Source organism: Lolium perenne, chromosome 3 (genome assembly GCF_019359855.2).
Source record: "Lolium perenne isolate Kyuss_39 chromosome 3, Kyuss_2.0, whole genome shotgun sequence".
NCBI lineage: Eukaryota > Viridiplantae > Streptophyta > Magnoliopsida > Poales > Poaceae > Lolium > Lolium perenne.
Genome location: NC_067246.2, coordinates 324,858,975 through 324,882,915, shown reverse-complemented (window position 1 = coordinate 324,882,915; position 23,941 = coordinate 324,858,975). Strand labels below are relative to the sequence as shown.

Sequence of the window (23,941 nt, the reverse complement as noted above, 5' to 3'; positions counted from 1 at the left end):
TTATTCCTCCTGCACGGTGTAATGGTGACAGTGTGTGCATCCGTGTTAGTACTTGGTTTATGCTATGATTATGATCTCTTGTAGATTATGAAGTTAACTATTGCTATGATAGTATTGATGTGTATTATTCCTCCTACATAGCATGAAGGTGACAGTGTGCATGCTATGCTAGTACTTGGTTTAGTCGAATTGATCTTTCATGCACTCTAAGGTTATTTAAATATGAACATTGAATTGTGGAGCTTGTTAACTCCGGCATTGAGGGTTCGTGTAATCCTACGCAATGTGTTCATCATCCAACAAGAGTGTAGAGTATGCATTTATCTATTCTGTTATGTGATCAATGTTGAGAGTGTCCACTAGTGAAAGTGTAATCCCTAGGCCTTGTTCCTAAATACTGCTATCGCTGCTTGTTTACTGTTTTACTGCGTTACTACTGCTGCAATACTACCACCATCAACTACACGCCAGCAAGCTATTTTCTGGCACCGTTGCTACTGCTCCTATATATTCATACCACCTGTATTTCACTATCTCTTCGCCGAACTAGTACACCTATTAGGTGTGTTGGGGACACAAGAGACTTCTTGTTTTGTGGTTGCAGGGTTGCATGAGAGGGATATCTTTGACCTCTTCCTCCCTGAGTTCGATAAACCTTGGGTGATCCACTTAAGGGAAAACTTGCTGCTGTTCTACAAACCTCTGCTCTTGGAGGCCCAACACTGTCTACAGGAAAAGGAGGGGGGCGTAGACATCAAGCTATTTTCTGGCGCCGTTGCCGGGGAGGAAAGGTAAAAGGTACTCACACTCCGGATCTCGGCTACTAAGCTATTTTCGCCGTTGTAAGTACTCGAAGCTATTTCCTTTAGATCCTGCAATTGCAACTTTTTGTTTCTTGTTTACACTAGTTTGGCATAATGGACAAGAATGATCTTCTTATTCTATTTCCTGATTTAAAACATGGATTGTTTGATGCGAAAATTAAAAAACCTATGGAATCTTATTTGCATGCTGGTAGTAATATTAGTATGAACGCTTTGAACACCATTGTTGATAATAATATAGAAAGTTCTAAGCTTGGGGAAGCTGGTTTGCATGATATTTTTAGTCCCCCAAGCATTGAGGAGAAAATTTACTTTGATGATACTTTGCCTCCTATTTATGATGATGATAGTAGTCTTTTGTTACCACCTGTTATGGAGGAGAAATTTGATTATGATTACAATATGCCTCCTATATATGATAGCTACTTTGTTGAATTTGCTCCCACTATTACTAATAAAATTGATTATGCTTATGTGGAGAGTAATAATTTTATGTATGAGACTCATGATAAGAATGCTTTATGTGATAGTTATATTGTTGAGTTTGCTCATGACACTACTGAAAGCTATTATGAGAGAGGAAAATATGGTTGTAGAAATTTTCATGTTACTAAAATGCCTCTCTATGTGCTGAAATTTTTGAAGCTACACTTGTTTTATCTTCCTGATCTTGTCATTTTGCTCTTCATGAATTTATTTGTGTACAAGATTCCTTTTCATAGAAAGCATGTTAGACTTAAATGTGTTTTGAATTTGCCTCTTGATGCTCTCTTTTGCTTCAAATACTATTTCTTGCAAGTGCATCATTAAAACTGCTGAGCCCATCTTAATGGCTATAAAGAAAGAACTTCTTGGGAGATAACCCATGTGTTATTTTGCTACAGTACTTTGTTTTATATTTGTGTCTTGGAAGTTGTTTACTACTGTAGCAACCTCTCCTTATCTTAGTTTTGTGTTTTGTTGTGCCAAGTAAAGTCGTTGATAGTAAGGTTCATACTAGATTTGGATTACTGCGCAGAAACAGATTTCTTTGCTGTCACGAATCTGGGCAAAATTCTCTGTAGGTAACTCAGAAAATTATGCCAATTTACGTGAGTGATCCTCAGATATGTACGCAACTTTCATTCAATTTGAGCATTTTCATTTGAGCAAGTCTGGTGCCCTTTTAAAATTCGTCTTTACGGACTGTTCTGTTTTGACAGATTCTGCCTTTTATTTCGCATTGCCTCTTTTGCTATGTGGGATGGATTTCTTTGTTCCATTAACTTCCAGTAGCTTTGGGCAATGTCCAGAAGTGTTAAGAATGATTGTGTCACCTCTGAACATGTGAGTTTTTGATTATGCACTAACCCTCTAATGAGTTTGTTTCGAGTTTGGTGTGGAGGAAGTTTTCAAGGGTCAAGAGAGGAGGATGATATATTATGATCAAGGAGAGTGAAAGCTCTAAGCTTGGGGATGCCCCGGTGGTTCACCCCTACATATATCAAGAAGACTCAAGCGTCTAAGCTTGGGGATGCCCAAGGCATCCCCTTCTTCATCGACAACATTATCAGGTTCCTCCCCTGAAACTATATTTTTATTCCGTCACATCTTATGTGCTTTTCTTGGAGCGTTGGTTTGTTTTTTTTTTTTGTTTTGTTTGAATAAAATGGATCCTAGCATTCTTTGTGTGGGAGAGAGACACGCTCCGCTGTTGCATATGGACAAGTATGTCCTTAGTTTCTACTCATAGTATTCATGGCGAAGTTTCTTCTTCGTTAAATTGTTATATGGTTGGAATTGGAAAATGATACATGTAGTAATTGCTATAATGTCTTGGATAATGTGATACTTGGCAATTGTTGTGCTCATATTTAAGCTCTTGCATCATATACTTTGCACCTATTAATGAAGAAATACATAGAGCATGCTAAAATTTGGTTTGCATATTTGGTCTCTCTAAAGTCTAGATAATTTCTAGTAAAGAGTTTGAACAACAAGGAAGATGGTGTAGAGTCTTATAATGTTTACAATGTGTCTTTTATGTGAGTTTTGCTGCACCGGTTCATCCTTGTGTTTGTTTCAAACAACCTTGCTAGCCTAAGCCTTGTATCGAGAGGGAATACTTCTCATGCATCCAAAATACTTGAGCCAACCACTATGCCATTTGTGTCCACCATACCTACTTACTACATGGTATTTCTCCGCCATTCCAAAGTAAATTGCTTGAGTGCTACCTTTAAACAATTCAAAATGTATCACCTCTGATTTGTGTCAATGTTTTATAGCTCATGAGGAAGTATGTGGTGTTTATCTTTCAATCTTGTTGGGCAACTTTCACCAATGGACTAGTGGCTTCACCCGCTTATCCAATAATTTTGCAAAAAGAGCTAGCAATGGGATTCCCAGTCCCAAATTAATTAACAAAAATAGACACTCCTCCATGGTATGTGATTGTTGGATGGCACCCGAAGGATTCGGTTAGCCATGGCTTGTGTAAGCAAAGGTTGGGAGGAGTGTCATCATAATAAAACTAAAATAAAAAGGCACTCCTTCATGGTATGAGATTATTGGCAGGCACCCGAGGATTCGGTTAGCCATGGTTTGTGAAAGAAAGGTTGGAAGGAGTGCCACCCAAAAATAAAATAAAATGGGAGCCGCTCTTTGAAGGTTTGCCTGGCAAGGGGGTTAGAGTACCCGCTACCATTCGTTGACAACAACATACACCTCTCAAAACTTTATTTTTATGCTCTCTTTATGTTTTCAAAATAAAAGCTCTAGCACAAATATAGCAATCGATGCTTTCCTCTTTGAAGGACCATTCTTTTACTTTTATTGTTGAGTCAGTTCACCTGTTTCTCTCCACCTCAAGAAGCAAACACTTGTGTGAACTGTGCATTGATTCCTACATACTTGCACATTGCACTTATTATATTACTCTATGTTGACAATATCCATGAGATATACATGTTACAAGTTGAAAGCAATCGCTGAAACTTAATCTTCCTTTGTGTTGCTTCAATGCCTTTACTTTGAATTATTGCTTTATGAGTTAACTCTTATGCAAGACTTATTGATGTTTGTCTTGAAGTGCTATTCATGAAAAGTCTTTGCTATATGATTCACTTGTTTACTCATGTCATTACCATTGTCTTGGATTGCTGCATTCATTACATATGTTTACAATATGATCAAGTTTATGATGGCATGTCACTCCAGAAATTATCTTTGTTATCGTTTTACCTGCTCGGGACGAGCAGAACTAAGCTTGGGGATGCTGATACGTCTCCGACGTATCGATAATTTCTTATGTTCCATGCCACATTATTGATGTTATCTACATGTTTTATGCACATTTTATGTCATATTCGTGCATTTTCTGGAACTAACCTATTAACAAGATGCCGAAGTGCCGATTCTTGTTTTTCTGCTGTTTTTGGTTTCAGAAATCCTAGTAACGAAATATTCTCGGAATCGGACGAAATCAACGCCCAGGTTCCTATTTTGCCCGGAAGCATCCAGAACACCCGAGAGCCGCCAGAGGGAAGCCTTGGGGGCCCCACACTACACCCTGGCGCGGCCAGAGGGGGGGCCGCGCCGCCCTATGGTGTGGTGGCCCCAGGCCCCCTCCGAGGCTGCTCTTCCGCCTATTTAAAGCCTCCGTCGCGAAAACCCTATCACGTTGGACGAAACCCACAGAAACCTTCCAGAGCCGCCGCCATCGCGAAGCCAAGATCTGGGGGACAGGAGTCTCTGTTCCGGCACACCGCCGGAACGGGGAAGTGCCCCCGGAAGGCTTCTCCATCGACACCGCTGCCATCTCCACCGCCATCTTCATCACCGCTGCTGCTCCCATGAGGAGGGAGTAGTTCTCCATCGAGGCTCGGGGCTGTACCGGTAGCTATGTGGTTCATCTCTCTCCTATGTACTTCAATACAATAATCTCATGAGCTGCCTTACATGATTGAGATTCATATGATGATGCTTGTAATCTAGATGTCATTATGCTAGTCAAGTGAGTTTTACTTATGTGATCTCCGGAGACTCCTTGTCCCACGTGTGTAAAGGTGACAGTGTGTGCACCGTGTGGGTCTCTTAGGCTATATTTCACAGAATACTTATTCACTGTTATGAATGGCACAGTGGAGTGCTTATTTATATCTCTTTATGATTGCAATGTATTTTGTATCACAATTTATCTATGTGCTACTCTAGCAATGTTATTAAAGTAGTTTTATTCCTCCTGCACGGTGTAATGGTGACAGTGTGTGCATCCGTGTTAGTACTTGGTTTATGCTATGATTATGATCTCTTGTAGATTATGAAGTTAACTATTGCTATGATAGTATTGATGTGTATTATTCCTCCTACATAGCATGAAGGTGACAGTGTGCATGCTATGCTAGTACTTGGTTTAGTCGAATTGATCTTTCATGCATTCTAAGGTTATTTAAATATGAACATTGAATTGTGGAGCTTGTTAACTCCGGCATTGAGGGTTCGTGTAATCCTACGCAATGTGTTCATCATCCAACAAGAGTGTAGAGTATGCATTTATCTATTCTGTTATGTGATCAATGTTGAGAGTGTCCACTAGTGAAAGTGTAATCCCTAGGCCTTGTTCCTAAATACTGCTATCGCTGCTTGTTTCTTGTTTCTTGCGTTACTACTGCTGCAATACTACCACCATCAACTACACGCCAGCAAGCTATTTTCTGGCACCGTTGCTACTGCTCCTATATATTCATACCACCTGTATTTCACTATCTCTTCGCCGAACTAGTACACCTATTAGGTGTGTTGGGGACACAAGAGACTTCTTGTTTTGTGGTTGCAGGGTTGCATGAGAGGGATATCTTTGACCTCTTCCTCCCTGAGTTTGATAAACCTTGGGTGATCCACTTAAGGGAAAACTTGCTGTTGTTCTACAAACCTCTGCTCTTGGAGGCCCAACACTGTCTACAGGAAAAGGAGGGGGCGTAGACATCAGCGCCCACTGCGGGTGCTGAACTGCAGCGACTCGCGCGATGGGAACAACACCGCGAACTCATTGCGGCCCACCTCCTAGACTTGCCAGTCCCAGTCGGCCTCCACCAGGTGCTGCAGCTCCCGGCTGAGGCCACGCGCAGAGAACGCCACCTGGCGAAAGGAGATGACCGCCCCATTGGTCACCTCCTCATCCTCGTCCTCGTCTTCGTCGAAGTCAAGGTAAAAGAAGCTCTCCACGGGCACCGCCTGACCGAGGATGCGCAGCTCCGGCTTCTTACCCTTGGACAAGCAAGCGTTCGAGTTGTGCCCCTCCACCCCACAGAGGAGACACACCGGTGGGAAGGTGCAGCTAGCTTGGAAGTGACCCATCCTTCCGCACTTGAAGCACTCCATGTTGGACGCAGGGGTCGTCTCCCCATCCACGGCCGCAGCGAGGCTCAGGTCCGAGCTCGCCGCATGACGACTCTGCGCCACGGGCTGCTTGCCCGCCGCGGTCTCCGAAGCCCGGCCCCTGCCGAACTCCGGGATGGAAGGGGGAACGGGCGGTGTCGCCACCTCGCGAGCCCGCCGGGCCTCCCTCTTCTTCTCTCTCGCCACCCACCAGGCGGGAGGGGCGTTGCTGTCACCCGCGCCGCCTCGGGAGCCTCCCTGCCCCTACCGATGCCGACGTTGCTCCACCAGGGCCCGCTCCCGGAGCGCCGCCTCGTGCTGCAGCGGCTGCTGCTGCGCACGGCCAGCTCCCGACGCCCCCTGCGGCCGCCCCGCCGCCGCCGCCTGGGAGCGGTCATCCAGACGACGTTTGTTGCCGGCCTGCCCCCGCTGAGCACCGGCCCCTGCGCCTCCGCCCGCTCCCGGTCCGCCTCCAGCCGCCCGCTCCATGGTGACCTGCGCGAACGAGCGCGAGAGCGGCGGAGGTGGTTCTGCACGGCGAATCTTACGCGCGGCACGGTGATGGCGGCGCACGTCTTGCGCCGATGCAGGAAACCCTAGCTCCAGACTCGAACTTCCTTTACGAATCCACAACCAGGTAAGTGGCTCCGCCTCCACCGGGCCCTGCGCACCCCGCTTGTGGTCCTGGGACGCCACAATGGTCTCAGCCCACACTTCAAGCGCCCTTTGGCTCTCCTGGGCCTCAGAGGATAGGGACAGGGAACAGGCCGGCCCAACGTCCAGGCCCAGCCCAACCAGCAGCGGGGGAAAGGGGTCCTCCTCCTCCGCCCGAGCGACACCCAGCCCCGCCGCCATCGGCGACACCGGCGCGGCAGCATCAGGGACGGCCGCCGCCGGCGCCCCAAGCTCCGTCGACGGGCTCCGGCCGGACACCCAGTCCTGCGCCGGGAACTTCCTCCGCCGGCGACCCTCCGCGCGCGCGAAGCCGAACGTAGAGCTGCTCCGACCAGGTGCGGAGCCAGCCCCTCCTCCACCACCGGAGGGAAACCTCGAAGGACGGCCACCAGGGGCAAACGCCGACCGCCTGGCCGACCGGAGGGAGCCCCCTAGCGCCTCCGCCGCCCGAAGAAAGAGACCAAGAGAAGGGGAGGGGGAAGGCTTACCTGTGTCCGTACCTGGAGAGGAGGGGAGGTCATCGCTGGCCTCGCTCACCGCCTCCGCGTCCTCCACCGCCGGCGTCAGGACCCAGAACCGTCCGCCCAGACCACCCCCGACCGGAGACGGACGGGAGCATAGGAGCGACAGCGAGGTGCTAGTCACCGTGGAGGGGCGGGCGCCGCCGCCCCCCGGGTCGCAGGAGCTCCTGTTTTCAAACTCTTCCATCCCCACGTTCTCAAGGGACCCTTTCTGCCAAACAGCGGTAGGTTTAGTGTTCCCCCCTTCAGATTAGTTGATCGTTCAAAGGCTTCTCTTCTCGTAAACTCATTGCAACCCCAGCTAGAATGCTCGCTGGAGAAGCTGTATGTTTTGGTTACATGGATGTACATCGGCTTTTGCACCTCAACCTGATCGACGAAACTAAAATAGAACCGTGCCGTGCCTACACTAGAAGCTGTACATCCTCATCGTCGTCGGTCGGTAATAAGACAAAGGTAGAAAGATATAAGTCGCGACAGCTCAGGTTTTCACCGTTAGGAGAATAGTCGAACAACAACATGCGAAATCTGCGCTTATCTATCTATCTACTCGATGAGTCACCTGCACGGCCTGTTGGGTTTCACCCTTAGGATCATCAATCAACAAAACAAGATGAAAACACGCGCATGATGACCTTTGACCAAGGGCATATACTGTGCGCTCTATTTTCTCTCACTAGTAGAAAACTGATCTTTCGTTTAAGCCTTTTTGTCCCAGTCTAATCTGGAGTCGGGACAAATGACCAGGCCACGTCGCCCCGAAACCAGCGGGAGGGCACAGGGCTTTTTGTCCCGGTTCTTTAGGGACCTTTTGTCCCGGCTGGAGGCTGGGGCTGGGACAAAAAGGTCGGAGGCCTTTTGCGGCCTGCTGGCAGCCCTTTTATCCCGGTTTGTGGCTCAAATCGGGATAAAAGGTCTCGGCTTATATATATACAGTCACCCCCCATTCTCCTTACATTTTTTTCCTTGGTGGTGGAACGTAGAGGTTTATGCTAGATTTTTTTTTCATGTGCGCAAGAGGCGTTTGATGAAATGTCTCTGAGAACGATGCCACTTAAGTTCATTTAATAAGATTTCTCTTCTTTTTTTGACCTAAAAGGTTAGCAACTATTTTCTCGTATAGACCGCACAGTACTAATTTTAGCATGGTGATTTGCATTTAATATATAATTGTACTTATGGTGCAGATGAATCATTCATGGATGTACGGTAACCGATGCGATCCCGCTTTCAGAGAGGGCGTGAAATCTGTTTTGCTTGTGGTCGAGGCCAACAAGGGGAAGGGCGGTTTTATTTGTTGTCCATGTCTGAAATATCGGAATGAGCAGGATTACTTTTGCTCAAGAGACATTCAGAGCCACCTGCTTTGGCACGGATTCATGTCCAGCTATAATGTTTGGACTAAGCACGGAGAAGAAGGGGTTATGATGGAAGACGGCGATGAAGAAGATAACGATGACAACTACCGATCTATGTTCTCTGAATACGGTGATACCGCAATGGAAGACAATGAAGAACAAGGAGGTGAAGAATGGGCACCAGATGAGCCTGATGATGATGATCTTCGCCAGGCCATTTCTGATGCAAGGAGAGACCGCGACACATATAAGGAGAGGTTGCAGTTCGACAAGATGTTAGAGGACCACCAAAAATTGTTGTACCCAAATTGCGAAGATGGGCATAAAAAGCTAGGTAGCATATTGGAATTGCTGAAATGGAAGATAGAGGTCGGTGTGACTGACTTGGGATTTGAAAAGTTACTGATAATATTAATGAAGCTGCTTTCAAGAAAAAACGAATTGCCCGCTAGTACGTATGAAGCAAAGAAACTTGTCTGCCCTCTAGAATTAGATGTGCAGAAGATACATGCATGCCCTAATGACTGCATCCTCTACCGCGGTGAAAGTACGAGAATGTGAATAAATGCCCGATATGCGGTGCATTGCGGTATAAGATCAGAAGAGCTGACCCTGATGACGTTGAGGACGAGCCACCCAGGAAGAGGGTTCCGTGCGAAGGTGATGTGATATGCTCCCATAATACCACGGTTGAAACGTTTGTTCAGAAACAAAGAGCATGTCAAGTTGTTACGATGGCACATGGAAGAACGTAAGAAAGACATTCACAACTTTAATTTATTACCGTAAATATCAAGATTAATATATTCATATTCATCTCATTTTCCTATATAGGTCAAGTTCATGCGGGAGAAGATCCAACCACAACAACACCTACTAGGAATTGTGCAAGAACTGGCGGGACTTCTAATGAGAGAAATAATAGACGACAATGGCTTGTTTAGTCCAAATAGGTGCTTCTGATGATCCCCGTGTAATAGTTCGAATGGACGACGCTCTAGTCCCGGTAGTCGTGAACTCCATGTATATATGTAAGGGGAATCTACGAATGGACGTTTGCTTCGAATATTTATTTACTCGATCTATATATAATGCATGAACGTGTATATCTTGTACAAGCGTACAAATATATGAAAATTATTTTGAAATGAAATAAAGGGGGGGCGGTGGTGGGGCTACACCCTTGCCGAACAGCCCCTAAACCCTAAAGGAGCAGCATCTTACGCGCGCCACATAGAGTACCTTTTCTCCCAGTCCGTGTTACCAGCCGGGAAAAAAGGGGTGACCCCTACGTGTCCCGCGGCGGCCACGTGGTAGACTATATGTTCCAACTGGTAAGCGGACCGGGACAAAAGGATGGACCTTTTGTCCCGCTTCCGTTGTCCCGTTGCCCGGTCGGGAGACAAAAAAGCCTCTTACGGACTGGGACAATAGACCTATTTTTTACTAGTGTCTTATAAAATCTCACGGTGTTGCCAAGTATCATATGCTTGTGCATATATACCCACACAAAGCAACGCCACATGTAGCAATCCTAATCGAAGTTGTAGTCATACGTACACTAGCTAAATTAGTTGGATACTAACTCGAAATGTCCGATCCTAACATGGATACTAACTCGAAATGTACGATCCTAACATGACATGCAGATCACGAATTAGATGACATATTATAACATCTCATACAATCTCACTACATTAACCGATGACTATATATATCACATCACGCGAATAAAAATCCGCATGCCATTTCAAAATTAAGTAGTTCGTTCTCTCAGCTATTACGGATCCAACGAACTTAAGCACTTATTTGATGAACAACAAGCATACTAAAAAGACCGCAGATTGCCAGAACATTTTAACAAAGTGGCCACTTTGTCACTGAGACTAGAACACACAAAATTGAGGAAGCAATGAGAAAATTCAGAGAACTAGATTTAGATGTGCGCCTTGGCGCACGACCCCGTGAAGCTCGTGTTAATGTTTATCTTTTATAATGATGATAAAACTTAGGACATGTTTGGATGTCCCTGGCTTCCCAAAATCCGTCCATCCTGCTTGGTAGGGACAATTTCAGCTTCCACTGACGAGCAGGGAACCTTCGGCACAACTTTCTCGTGTTGGTTGGCTGGAAGCCGATGTCCGATGGGCCAGCCTACTGGGAGGTAGCAGTCTAGCCTGGAAGCCCACCATCGGGCCAGCTTTGGAATGCAGTTCAGGAGGATTCCTCTATTTTTTTGTTTACTTTATTGCGATTTTGACTACCGATGCGGGTCGACTGTCGGTTGCTGCTCACGGAGGTCGAAACAATGGGGCAGAGGTCCGCGACTATTGGTGCGGTTCGAGGCACTGGGGCGGAGGCGGCCGGAAGAGACTGGATCGGGGTAGCCTGAGCTCGTGCGCCTTGGCGCATGGTCCCGTGAAATTTACGCCGATATACAGTTTGTTTAACAACGATAAGAAAAGGTGAATAAATGATAAATGTAATTTATATTTTACAAAACAAAGTCAATAGTATGAAATTAGGATCAAACACGGGAATTTGCAAACGGAGCAGCAAACAACAAACGGTACTATACAATCATGAAAATGTAGGAATATATTACACAACTAAACACTTTATGGTTTTTTTCAAGAGAAATAGAATTAAGGAAATAACACGAAAAGCAACAGCTACATAAGCTTGGTGCAGCATGGTCTTTAGAGACCATGGCACATAGGAAACATAGTTTTAAAATAGAACTAACTAAAAAACAGGAACGGCCAATTTTAATATTTATCTATAATAAAGTGGCCTAGCTATAGTAATAATATTGGGCCTTCTTATGTTGATAGGCAATATTGATAGGTTAGGCTGATTAAGCGGTGTTAGTCTGTAGGTTGTTTTCATTTTTTTTGCTTAGTCTATATACTTATTCCGTTCAGCACAAGAGTCAGAAAAGAGCTAGCCGTGTCTAGGAACCACAAGATAGAGGGAGAATATCAAATACAAGATGTCGGTGCTCCGTCATGGTATTGGCCTCGCGCTCCGGCGGTTGGCAGCGCCAGCCACTATCCGGCAACACCACCATCGGCCTGCGAGGCTTTCACATCCTCCATAGTCTGTGCCGTCGTCTCGCTTCTTGGCCACATGTGAAGTGTGAATCCATAAACACCAGAAAAGAGCTAGCCGTAAAAAAAAAACTACGGAGTAAAAGATTGCAGCTCGTCGACAAATACAGGTAAGGGAATCCCCTCTTTTCTCTAGCTAACCGACAATGCTTCCCATCTCCTTGGGATGTGTATTTCCTTGTCTCTCCAGAACTCGTGTCGGCTTATTCGAGGCCTGCCCTCGTCGGCAAGATAGAAAAAAGGGGAGAAACATGCGGGGAGAAGCGGCAACACGCCGATTTCCCGAGGCCACCATCAAATTGCGCCGTTGTGCGACCTTGTGAGGGAGCTGGGCTGGAGCCTGGAGGCAGCTGCTCTAATTGTGCGTTCGCATCATTCCTCCCATCCAAAGCTTGGGAATGCTGCTGCACCAATGGCAGCATCGCAGGACTGCTCCGCGTCCATCACGGTCGCGCTTTTGCGTCGCCACTGCCAGCTCCGTCCACGGAGGCGCCTAGTTCGTGTGGGGACGGTGGTTCCACCAACCATCCTCCTCCCTGGCGCCCTGATCCCTTTCCAAGCCTCCAAGAGGCTGCTGCTCTGCCCGCCACCTCCTCCGAGTCCGTTGGGTGAGTACTGATACTTCTCTGTGGTGCATAGTCCACTGTGGAGATTAAATTCTTGTCGGTCGTTTTGTTTAGACTCTAGGGAGAGCAGTCTGTGCAGTCCTTGCCAGGCTTTCTACACCTTTCAGTTCTCTCTATATTTATAATCCGTATTTTCTTCACTGATTTGATACATAGGTTTGTTGATGCAGATGATCAAGGCTTTCTCTATTCGTATTATGGTGATTTTGCCAGGTCATATCTTTACCTGAACCTGAACCCAACTCTTTCAACATTTTATACTACTGATGTCGGTCTACAGTAAGGTTACTCTAATTGACACACGGTACTACTGTATTACTGGACACTGATCTCGCATTAGTGTATCACGAATTGGTACACTATTTGGACATATGCATCAATTAAAAACATGTTTGTCATTTCCATGAAAAAATATTCATCTTCAGATGTGTAACCATTAACTTGTGATCTGCAGTTACAGGCTACACACTTTGGTTACAGGGATTTCATATGTTTCTCCTAAAGGAAGCGCTACACTTAATGAATACAGAGAATATTTGGCAGCAGCAGCAACACTACGGTCAAAGCAGCTATGGACTGGGACATCATCTGAATATAAGAGTATGTTTTTCTTTGAAACTTCCGCAAGATGGATAAAAGCAATTTATGACACAAGTTTCCGCATAGTAGATGCATAACATCATTTACCAAGTTTCCACGGAAAAGATGCTCAAAATTCCACGACGTTGCAAACTGCAAGACAAAATGAAGTGAACAAGCATATGTATCAAAGCATACCAACCCGCTCTTATTTTTTTTATGAAACGAACTTGCTTCTTTAAACGAAGGACGTGCTACTCATCATTTAATGCCAGTTATAGATCTTAGGACCAGGCCAAACCTCGATGTGACGTGATCAAGCTGAACTGCCAGATAATACTTTTCAGTCAACTGAAGGATCCTATGCTGAAAGGTGAATAGAAAGCATCTTGATATCTATTCCACTTGGTTATTTGGGAAAAGCAGGATTTATAAGAAATATAAATTATGCTAGTGTGAATCTGCACAACAGCAACATCAACAAAGAGGCATGCCTTTATGAGAAACAGGAAGACACATGCTATAATTCACTATCCTCTACCAGAAAAATATATGGAAATGAAAAAAGGAAACATACAACTTACGAAATATGAGAAAAGACACAAAAAAGCAAAGAACAAACCTCTATTCACTGTATAGATAAATCAATGATTTTGGTGACATGCAAAGTCTGCAAATAAATCATGCCGGATAGTTTATTGTTTCAGAAGTAACTGGAAAAACTCTACCTGACCTCGTGCAACCCATACAAATTTGTATATATTAGAAAAGGATAAGCACCATTCATCTCTTCTCCAAAGTTGCGTATTAGGACCTTTTCCTCATACCTACATACATGTGGAGATACTGGAAATGGCAGCAAAGAACATGAATCAAATATAAAAAATGATAATATTTGGCAGCGGAACTTTATCATAGTTATACCTCCCTGTACCATGAATAGAATCTGCAGATCCAATCCGTAATTCCACGAAATCAATCCAAATGGACACATTGAGGTCCTGGTAACTCTATTGAACAACACCAAACAACTGTAAATGAATTTAGGCATGTAGAATCCTAATGGATTAGCAGCATTTGGGCCCTGGAACTGCCTGCAGAAGCTGAAGCGAGGGCAATGCAAGGGTGGAGGTAGTGGCCTTGCCAGGCTCGCACTTGTCGAGGACACCTTGGTTCAGCGAGGTTGCAGTTGAAGCTAAAGAGCAGCGCAGTAATATTCATCATCTTTCTTATGATCTCTTCTATCTCGCCCAATCTTATCACCTCCTATCAGTTGAAGCTTTGTTAGATGATGCTAGTGATTCCTTTGGATCATCAATTACGGTTGAACCAAACTGACATGACAATTAAGCAAACCTTAAGAAATAAGCTTATTTATTACATATAAGCATGAGAAAATGTACATAGTATGCAAGTAATTACCTCTCCAGATCCCCATTTTGAAAAAAAAAATACCTCTCCAGATCAAACCAGGAGGAGAGCTCTCTGCACAGATGAATCCTGGACATCTTTGATGTTGCTGTTCGATGGATAACGTACCAGGTCACGGGAATACAAGGGAGGGGACCAAACAATTTTTTTTTCATTAATGTGCTTAATTGTTTTGGTGAGCAAACTTGATATGATCTGTATGAGACCCAACACCAGCCTAAAAATTCAAATGAGCAAACCGAGTGTGGTGGCTGTTGCGATCGATCATGGCAATCCAGAGTGTGCTAGCTACAGGCGACACTGCTGCAGTTCAAGCGGCGCCCTCCGCTTCGGTTTCTCATTCGCCACTACTGGCTAATATAATCCATCGCACTACCAGAACACCAAATATGGTATGTGCTAACAGAATGTCATTCATTGGACATGCACAATAGTTCTTTGGGATTGTCCTCTTAACCTGCAGACCAAGCGCAAACTAATATTGGAACAGACTGCAAGTCACACAAAAAAACGATATGTACCATCAAATATCACTGGAATCAACCTCTATTGTGTTCCAATACATGTTTGGAAAAGCCCCCTGACAATGCATACAGCCAGTAAAAATATCTAAAAAGCTAGTGACAAACCAGGAATGCTAAAAGGAACATGATTAGACCTTGAATTCATGTCATCGTTTCTGAACCTGTATGTTAAGAGGATAATCCATGTTATTGTTTCTGAACCTGTATGTAACGTTGTGGCAATCGATATCCGCATTAATCCTTTTCTTAACAAAGACGCAAAAGCACCCTTGCATTATTTAAACGTAAAAAGGGAAACTATTCCTGACCTAATGTGTTGAATCAAAAAGGTGGATATCATCCAAGGCGAAGAGAGACTAAAAAATGAATAGCATGATAAGAGATTCCTACCTTTTGATCCCTTTTCTTCTTGTCCATCAGGGAGGCATGCTGCCTTCTGTCGTAGAGAAATAGACATGCTCCAGCTTGCCACTGCCAGATGGGGAAATATATCGTGGCTCGAGGCCCAGCTCTAGTAGCCTTCATATCTCCTCATTGTTCATCCTGATCCTACTTCTGCCCTTCCATTCTGCATCCATCCACACTTAACAAAGCAGCACACATCGTCACCCTGTAATACATATAGGAAATAAAAAATGGATACCAGGAAAAGAGTAGAGCTAACCTTTTTTGAAGTAATATGGATCCAAAGTAGGAAAGCTGATCTTTATGTGCCATTTCAGGGATAGGTAGCCACATTGCCCCGTACACTCTATAGGGGCTTTTGTTTCCAATAAGGCACTAATCTGCATAATAGTGGAGACCGTAGAGTGTCATATATTGTCACATTATACGCACAACACAAAGAGAAATAATGCTTACAGCTAGCACACAGATAACCTACATAGAAATAGAACCGAAAACTGCAATAAGTAATGGGCGGGGATCACATAGTCTGTAATTCCCCCAAAATTATGTTGGAGCTCACTCCCCACATGTCTTACTTTGCTCAACTCAACCCTGCCAGCAAGAATTAATGCCTCAAGAAACTGAGATCATTTTACGTATAACTATTGAATAATAAAGCCTAGTAAAAGGTGGTATATTTCACGTCATCACCATGGTAGAACCGCAATCAGGTTGCACATAATTAAAGCAACACAACAATCAGTTTTGATATTGGATTTGGGGTTATAATCCTTTCATAAACCAATGATTTAGATTGTATACACATGGTAAATTATTTATTAAAATTCTAGTGCTTTCAAACAACGATCTTTCATTCAAGTTGTTCATTCTTTTCTTGGATCATTTGAGCAAACATAGTTGATATAAAAGCATAGTAATATTAGCATGAGCAAACATAGTTGATATAAAAATCTAGTCACAAACATTTTGACTACAATAGTGCATGCATCATTCAAAGTAACTCATAAACGGAGCAAAGATATATTGCCAAGAGACAAAACCTAACTTTTTCAAAAAAATAACTACAACAGAAAACACAATCTACTTGTCCTTTGGATGCAACCTCGGACCATGGGTAGTGGTACCCCCTCCTCCGAATACCATAGCTCTAACGTGAGCAAATATAAATGAAAAAATAATAAGAACAATGGCTAGAAAAAAATATGCACGAAATTACATTCCATTGCTATATATCACTAACTAATGTTTGTCCAGCCACATAAAAACTTCAAAACCTATGGCACCAACATTCATACATGCTATTATCCGGGGGCCTTGGGTCATTATAATGTATTGTTTGATTTATCTTACAACCCTCTTCCGGTATATGGAAAGGATACATAAGGAACATTATTAGCTAACTGGTTATCAAGTATTTTCATTTATATTGCCATCCATGAGTATTTAGTAGTCACCACAATATGTTTAATGAAATGATCATAAGAAGTTCATATATGTCAGAATAGAGGTATTTGGACAACCGTTAGGCATATAATCTAGTCTAAGGATGGGTATAATCGATTGGGAATCAACAATATACATGATCTCCTCAACTAACCGTATGCGACCATATTGTTCACATGAAGAAAGGGTAGCTATGTGAATTCTGAAGTAAAAAATCAGTAACACGGAAATAGAAGTAGAAAATAGTGAAAACCCGTACCAATCAGGTTCATTGGTGACAGATAAAATACCTCAGCGACATCAAAGGTGGGGTTTGCCGCACGAATCACTACCATGGATACCAGACTGCAGTATGTGCCCCTTCGGGATCTTGGGTACCTTCCTATTCTTCCATCGGCTTTGGGTTCCTTGTGTGACTAAGTTGCGGGTCGATATGAAGAATACATTAATTAATAAAAAAATTGTACTGAAAGTAATTGATGCAAATGCTACCAGCGCCTAGTGGCAGCTTGTTTTTCCCCTTTCTTTAGCTAGCAGAACTGTTTTATATCTATCGTCATCCTAATTACAACCTTTTATCTACTGTTTCAAGTTTTATAGAAACCAAAAGGCCAAATGGACATGACCCGCTGCAATTAAATGTTGGCAACTACAGTTCTTCTGGTACCTAGAAACATGGATACATTAAATCTAACAGCAGAAACAACATTTGTGAGTGAAAAAATATCTAGTACTTACTGAAACCCATAGATACATAAAACAATGAACTGCATAAATTTCAAACCTGTTTTATGATTGACAAACGAAGGACACCTGCAAATCTGGATGGTAGTTGTAGAAAAACATGTAGCCACTTCAGATCACCAATGTCTTGGATCCTTGGCTAAAACCATATCATCCCAAAATTAGCAGCTCCAGATCATCTCCCACGGTATTGATTCAATAAACCAAGAGTAAAACATAATGTGAGTGCTCAAGTTTGGTTGAATTGGAGTGAAGCAGAAGGGTGATGCATACCTAACATGTATCCATGTCTTGGGAGGGCCAGTGGAATTTGCACCGTGGTTGGTTTCCTCACTACCTTGTGCGCCGGCTGGCAGGGATGGAGGGAGAGCAGGCCAAAAACTGCAAGAAATCCACAATACCTTGTGAGCCTACTGGCAGAGATGGAGGGAGAGCAGGCCAAAAACTGCAAGAAACACCCAAGCACATGCCTACAAACATGAATAAATTGACTCTTTCAATATAAAGAAGCAGTTCATATGTGACCAAATAGAACATAGATTTTTCAAGCTCTTTCATGATTACAAACATGATCTGTAGATAAACACAAATATTTCTGAAAAGCTACCATATGTACATATGCAATTTGCAACTATTTCTCGAAAGCAGACGAACACCAATCACGACCAGGTAGCAACCAATTTGATGGGTGGAGTAATATACTGCAGGTTCTGGCTAGAGTCAGGTAGACTGCCATGTGCTTCCTGTCCTTTGAAATCTCCTACGCATTGAGCAATAACCAAGCGGTGAATCAATTCGATTCCAGCCCCGTGAACAATAGAATATCTAGATCCAACAGGAAATTAAAGAAAAAAGGCTTTACCTTCAGCTGTCACCTCATGTGGAGTACCGACACTCTCCTCCGGGCGATAAGACATCGCGTGGTGGCAGCTCCAGGAATAGACGGCGCTACTGCCGCGGGCCGCCGTTCCGCCGGCGGGATCGACGTCGAGGGCTCGACGTCGTGGCGCAGCAGCCCGTGCCCCTCCCGCCGGACGGGCTTGGCGTCGTGGCGCAGCAGGTCGTGGTCCTCCCGGCGAGCGCCGCAAAGGAACTCCGTCCGCCGCCGTCGCCGCCTTTGCCGCCCTCATCTTGCCGCTACACGATGAAGATGGACGTGGCTGAAGGAACCGGTCCCCAACCGGCTGTCGCGCTTGACGATGAGAGTGGTGAAGGCACGGGGAGGGGCGATGGGTGGAGGAGAAGGAAGGTGGCGGCAGTGGGAGCTGGGAGGAGGAGGGGATTGGGCATGGGGAAGACCGGAAGAGGCAGGGGATTGGGGGATTGGACTGTGTGACATGATTGGGGGGCTGGTGGCGAAAGGCCTACTCTACCCCTGCAGATGGATATTTTTCCAGGGGCTAATGGCACGTCTAACCAAACCAAATCCCATCCACAGCGACTGACGAGCGGACCCGATTGAAGGTGGGACCCGCGAGCAGTCTCAGGTGGGTAACACACAGCCGTTTCATGGCTTTATCTAGCAGAAGGACCAACGGGAAAATGCCATCGTGCTGTGAGAGCCAACCAACACGTTCACTCTCAGCTAAGAATGCACGGACGTGATGTGCCTGATATGAAGATCCGACGGTGCAAAAGCTCAATTCGCTGTGAATCCCCCTATGCGTTTATATCTTTAGACTAGATTTAGATGTGCGCCTTGGCGCACGATCCCGTGAAACTCGTGTCGATTCACACTTTATATATCGATTGTAAAAATTATGTGAAAAAATGATAATATGTTTCTTTGGTAATACAAAATGAAGTCAATAGGATGAACTTAGGATAAAACACGAAAAATACAAATAGAAATATTTTATCGTAGAAAACAATGTGGTAGCTTTTTTTTTTTCATCGGCACTGTGCTTAGGTTACAGGATAATGATGTTATATATGTATTGCTTAGCCATTCCAGTAACCACACTCCACTGACACATGTTTAGGTGATACGCTCCAGCTCCCCTCATTAGAGTAGACACTTCTGCTTTGGGGGGAGGGGGATCAGATTATCAGTTAAGAGCCCCAACTTGCAATCTTGATCACGTGTTCAGTCGGTAATAAAAGTTGATAAGCGTCCAATTCCCCAACACGTAACTCTTACCATCGTGCGTACAGAAAAGTACCACTAAAAGATAATCCAGACAACATCCCTCACTCTCCCTATGAACTCTGAAGCTCCGTCTCTCTCTCTCAATAATTCTACTCCCTATGCTCCATCCACTGCTGCCCGTCAGCGCCACCTATTTCCTCCCGTGGGTGGCACTCCATGCCCCATTCTATCTGATTAGTGCAGTTCGTTTCTTCATTTGGGGCTGATTTCGGTTGATCGCAGCGACCTTCGGGAGGCCATACTCATAGGTCTCAACTAAACAACAATGAATTTTAATTCGTTGAAAGGAGGAATATGGCGACATGGTAATTCGGCTAACCAGGGGCGCACAATGGCAATATGGTTCTCAATACACATTGAAGCTTTGCATATTATCGTTGATGTTTGATTATTTTCTGTTCGTAGGTATCTAGAGTTTCGGTTTTTTCATCACAGTATGTTTGTATAATGATCATATTGTGTTGGTCGGAAAGAAGGAAGCCTAGTTTGTTCGCCAATTAGTTATTGTTTGGAAAGGATTTAACAACGACAACAATTTAGTTGGTGGCTTGTTGCCCAACGTTAAAAATCTTTATTAATTTTGTGGAGTTAGCTGACACAATTCGAATGGAACAAAAAACCTGGCGTCCTAGATAGTGCCCGCTGCTAGTCAAACTGCTCATGTAGAAAGAAAAGGGTCTCGGTGCCCAACAACTCTCCTCAAGGATGCCCTAAAAAAAGGAGTTCTTTTGTGGTACCCTCAAATAAATAACAACCCTCTATTTTCGTTCATCCAAAGGTCAAAAACAATTCATACCACTCTTCAAAACCTGAGAGGTATGATACATACCTGTGCCAATTTTTGCACGAAAATAAAAAGAGGCCGTAACCGGGCCCGGGCCCAACAGACATGCCCCGGCAGTCCGGCACACGTACCATCGTTTGCTAACTGGACGACACCGGCCTACCCCTAACCCTCGTACATTGACCTCGTTGGATGGAGTTACGCCGGCGACCTTCGGCTGTCACATCTCCGGCGACATAGCCGCCGCGACCCGTAACCCCGGCAGGCTTAGCTAGATCTCCACCTCCCCCCCCCCCCCCCTCCCCCGGTGCTTCTTGATGCTAGTCTTGGCCGGGTACGGCGCCGTTAGTCTGGACTGGCGAGGGTACGGGCTATCCGACCAGCCGCTGGAAGCGGGGGCGGCGTCATACGATGACCTGCAACAGGATCTCCTGGCCCTCCTGGATGCGCTCTCCTTCTGAAGGTAGTATATCCAGCACTCGATTCTCGGTCATTTTTGGGGCAACTAATTTTTCTGACTGCTGGGTTAGTTCTTGATTGGGGATAAAGAATTGTTGGTTGGTGTTGATGTCCTGAAATCAATCACTGTGTGGATCCCTTTGATCCTCTCAGTTCCAGCAAATGACCGGAGTAAACAATGTGCGTAAATTGCTGGATTCATGCCAAGGACTGCTCCTCTCTTTTTCTGAATAGAAAACACATGGAACTACATATTTCAAGGATAACAAATGAATTTCTTCAACAGTTAACCCTTTGATAATCTGTAACAACAATATGAGAAGTATTCCCACGATCATAGGATGTTTGTTTTATCTTTTGTGAGAAACAGTTCAAGAGGATTATGCAATGTAGGTGATTGTTCACATATTGATAGACCGCCTTGGGTAATTGCTATATTTCCAGAATTCTTGTCTAACTTTTATGTCCAGCTAGGAATGGGACAAAACACATACTTGTGTAATAAAACTCCAGGTCACCTCACCAATTACGTGAATATAACAATCAATCAGTCCATATTCTAGTTCCATTCAATATGATTGGCAACCATCTTATGAAGTCATTCTGTGTTGCTCGCTTGTATAATCCGGGTTTGGTCAATAGTGTTGATGCGTATTTCAAGTTTGAAAGGAAGAAATTTAAAATAGAAGGTGCCTAAAATATGCAAATGCATGGTCTGTGCTTATTGATGTAGTTGTGTGAGGTAACCAGTAGTAATAGCTATTTGACGCACTGATCTGATGATATGTGCTTATAGCAAAGTCTGTGCGTGTTAACGGCATTTCTCTATTACTTGATCCTGATTGCCCAGTGAGTTGTCTACTCTACTGCCGGTGCCTGATGTGCTGCCTACCCAGCGGCCAGCCGGGCTCTGACCAGGGCGTTGAATCACCGCCGGTTCCAAGCTCCTATACAAAGAGGCGCACGCAAGAGTACAGTCTGCTTCTGCACGTGAAAGAGGTGATCGACTGCGGCCCTTTGACAATGATGGAGGGCCTCGATTTCTACCCTGGCAAGGACGAAGACCTCAGCCGCAAGCACAAGTTTAAGAGTCGGGATGGCAAGATCGAAGGCAGAAGTCCTGGTATTCATGGCCATGCATGATTGGAGTTTTGCTATGGTCAACTTCTCTCCGGTGTTTAAGTCAGTTTGTAATGTTTGGTACTAGTTGTTTTTAATTCAGTTTGAAACTACTTGTGTTTAATTCAATTTGTCATTCGGTTTGATTCAGAAATCTGGCAAGTAAGCTAGGTATATTGTTTGATTCAGAAATCTTGTTATTCCATAAACAAAGTGGGTACTCTTTATCCGACATTTGAAATAGTTCAAATATAGAGTTTATTAGTGAAGAAAATATTCAGATGAAACTTTAAAATTGGTTGATTGGCCTATACATGTTATGCTGCAACAAAGTGGCATTCCTGATGATACATCACCTGACGACAATCGAAATCAGAACGCAAGAGCCTGCCATGCCAAGAGCTTCAACCGATATGATCTCACCATCAAATCTGTAATCTGACTTACACTCACGAAACTTGCATCAACTGGAAAAGAAGATGTACTCTAAACTTTGACCTGACTTCACGTCAGGCAGTTGTATGTTGTTGAACGGACTGAAGCAACAACATTAAGCAAAATAAATAGACTCACTCTTCCAAGAACATTCAGTTCTAAGAACTAGTTCATGTAATTATTACATATAGCAAAACTGCAACCATCCTAGTTCTCATTACATCTCGATTGCACTTTACGTGCCGCAGATAGCTAGCCAATGCAAAACCAGTGATCAAGAATCCAGAGAGGAGCATCATCATACAGTCAATGTACCTGAATAAAAAAAAGCAGCATGTATAATTTCACTAACGGCACACAGAATGACAGATTGTTTGCTCAGAAAATAACAATAATAGATTCAAATTAGTTGTCTGATTATGTCTGCTCTTCCTGTTTCGAGAATCATGAAGTTTCATTGCCTGAAGAATTTGGCAGGAGGGAGTTGAGCTGTCGTTTTTTACATCAATCATGGACTTTTATCAGAAGGACGTGTGGTGCCCTGCTTATCAATCATATCATCTAAAGCTTGTAATAACATCGATCATGGACTGTTATCACAAGGACGTCTGATGTTGCCCTCAATGGTTGCTCACACTAACCTGCTCAATGTGGCGCTGGCTCGCTCGCTAGTCGACGTGATGGCGGAGTGGATGAGGCGGTGGATTCTCCGGCGGATGTGGCAGTGGAATGGATGAGGCGGCGACGTCCCTGCTTGATGTGGCGGCGGCGGCCTCGATCGCTGGTGTGGCGGCGGCAGCCTCGCTTGTGTGGGTTGCTTCCTTGGTCTATTGCTGGGCTGGGCCAAATACTACTAAATTTAATTTTTTCCTACTTTTTTTACATCTTGCTGGGCTGCCGGGCCGCTCAATCCTAACCGTTGAAGAAATCATACCTCTCTGCTTTTAGGAGAGGTAAAAGGTACTGTAAAACAAGCCAAAAAAAGAGCTAAATTCCAAGGCTCTAGCGGAAATCAAAAGATTACTGGTCTTGATTCTTTTCTCTGTTCTGGCTGTGGGAAATTTAGCGCTGGCACCCGTTCTAAACTCCTGTATTGTAAGGTAATGTACAACCCCACCCGCTTGTGGAGTGTCGCTTATACGAAGTAGTAGAACACATGCATTGTAAGAGCAAGCATGCATGTAGTACAACGCTAGCCGCATGTGGAGTCGCTCAAACAAAAAAAAGAATAAATACCACAAAATCTTACAATATTCTAAGCGACCTAGTTAGCAATGTGAGCTGCTTAATTCGGTCGCTACCTAGATTAAAAAAAAGCAAAGACTATGCTACCGTCTTTCCCTCTCCAACACCAGACGCTTGTGGTGGACGCTCTAGGATACTCACGGGCTTAC

General features: G+C 44.4%; 3 long non-coding RNA genes across 31 annotated transcripts; 2 read left to right on the top strand and 1 right to left on the bottom strand.

Annotated features, from left to right (window-relative positions):
• The first annotated feature begins 11,002 nt into the window (after positions 1-11,002).
• Positions 11,003-16,506, top strand: LOC127345721 (uncharacterized). The gene is made up of 3 exons (XR_007878925.2): positions 11,003-12,454; positions 12,643-12,685; positions 12,927-16,506. It is a non-coding gene; the product is annotated as an uncharacterized lncRNA (long non-coding RNA).
• LOC127345719 (uncharacterized) lies at positions 12,849-19,038 on the bottom strand. 29 transcript variants are annotated; one of them, XR_011756295.1, is made up of 8 exons: positions 18,464-19,026; positions 18,209-18,361; positions 17,875-17,982; positions 17,642-17,740; positions 15,671-17,273; positions 15,397-15,589; positions 14,474-14,939; positions 12,849-14,385 (listed from the first exon to the last, which is right to left on the bottom strand). It is a non-coding gene; the product is annotated as an uncharacterized lncRNA (long non-coding RNA). The 29 variants fall into 29 exon arrangements; XR_011756297.1 differs by having other exon boundaries at positions 12,849-13,204; positions 13,353-13,417; positions 13,780-14,385; positions 15,671-17,982; positions 18,464-19,022; XR_011756298.1 differs by having other exon boundaries at positions 12,849-13,417; positions 13,780-13,878; positions 13,976-14,385; positions 15,671-17,982; positions 18,464-19,022.
• Positions 18,933-22,346, top strand: LOC127345718 (uncharacterized). The gene is made up of 2 exons (XR_011756300.1): positions 18,933-20,997; positions 21,844-22,346. It is a non-coding gene; the product is annotated as an uncharacterized lncRNA (long non-coding RNA).
• The last annotated feature ends 1,595 nt before the right edge of the window (positions 22,347-23,941 follow it).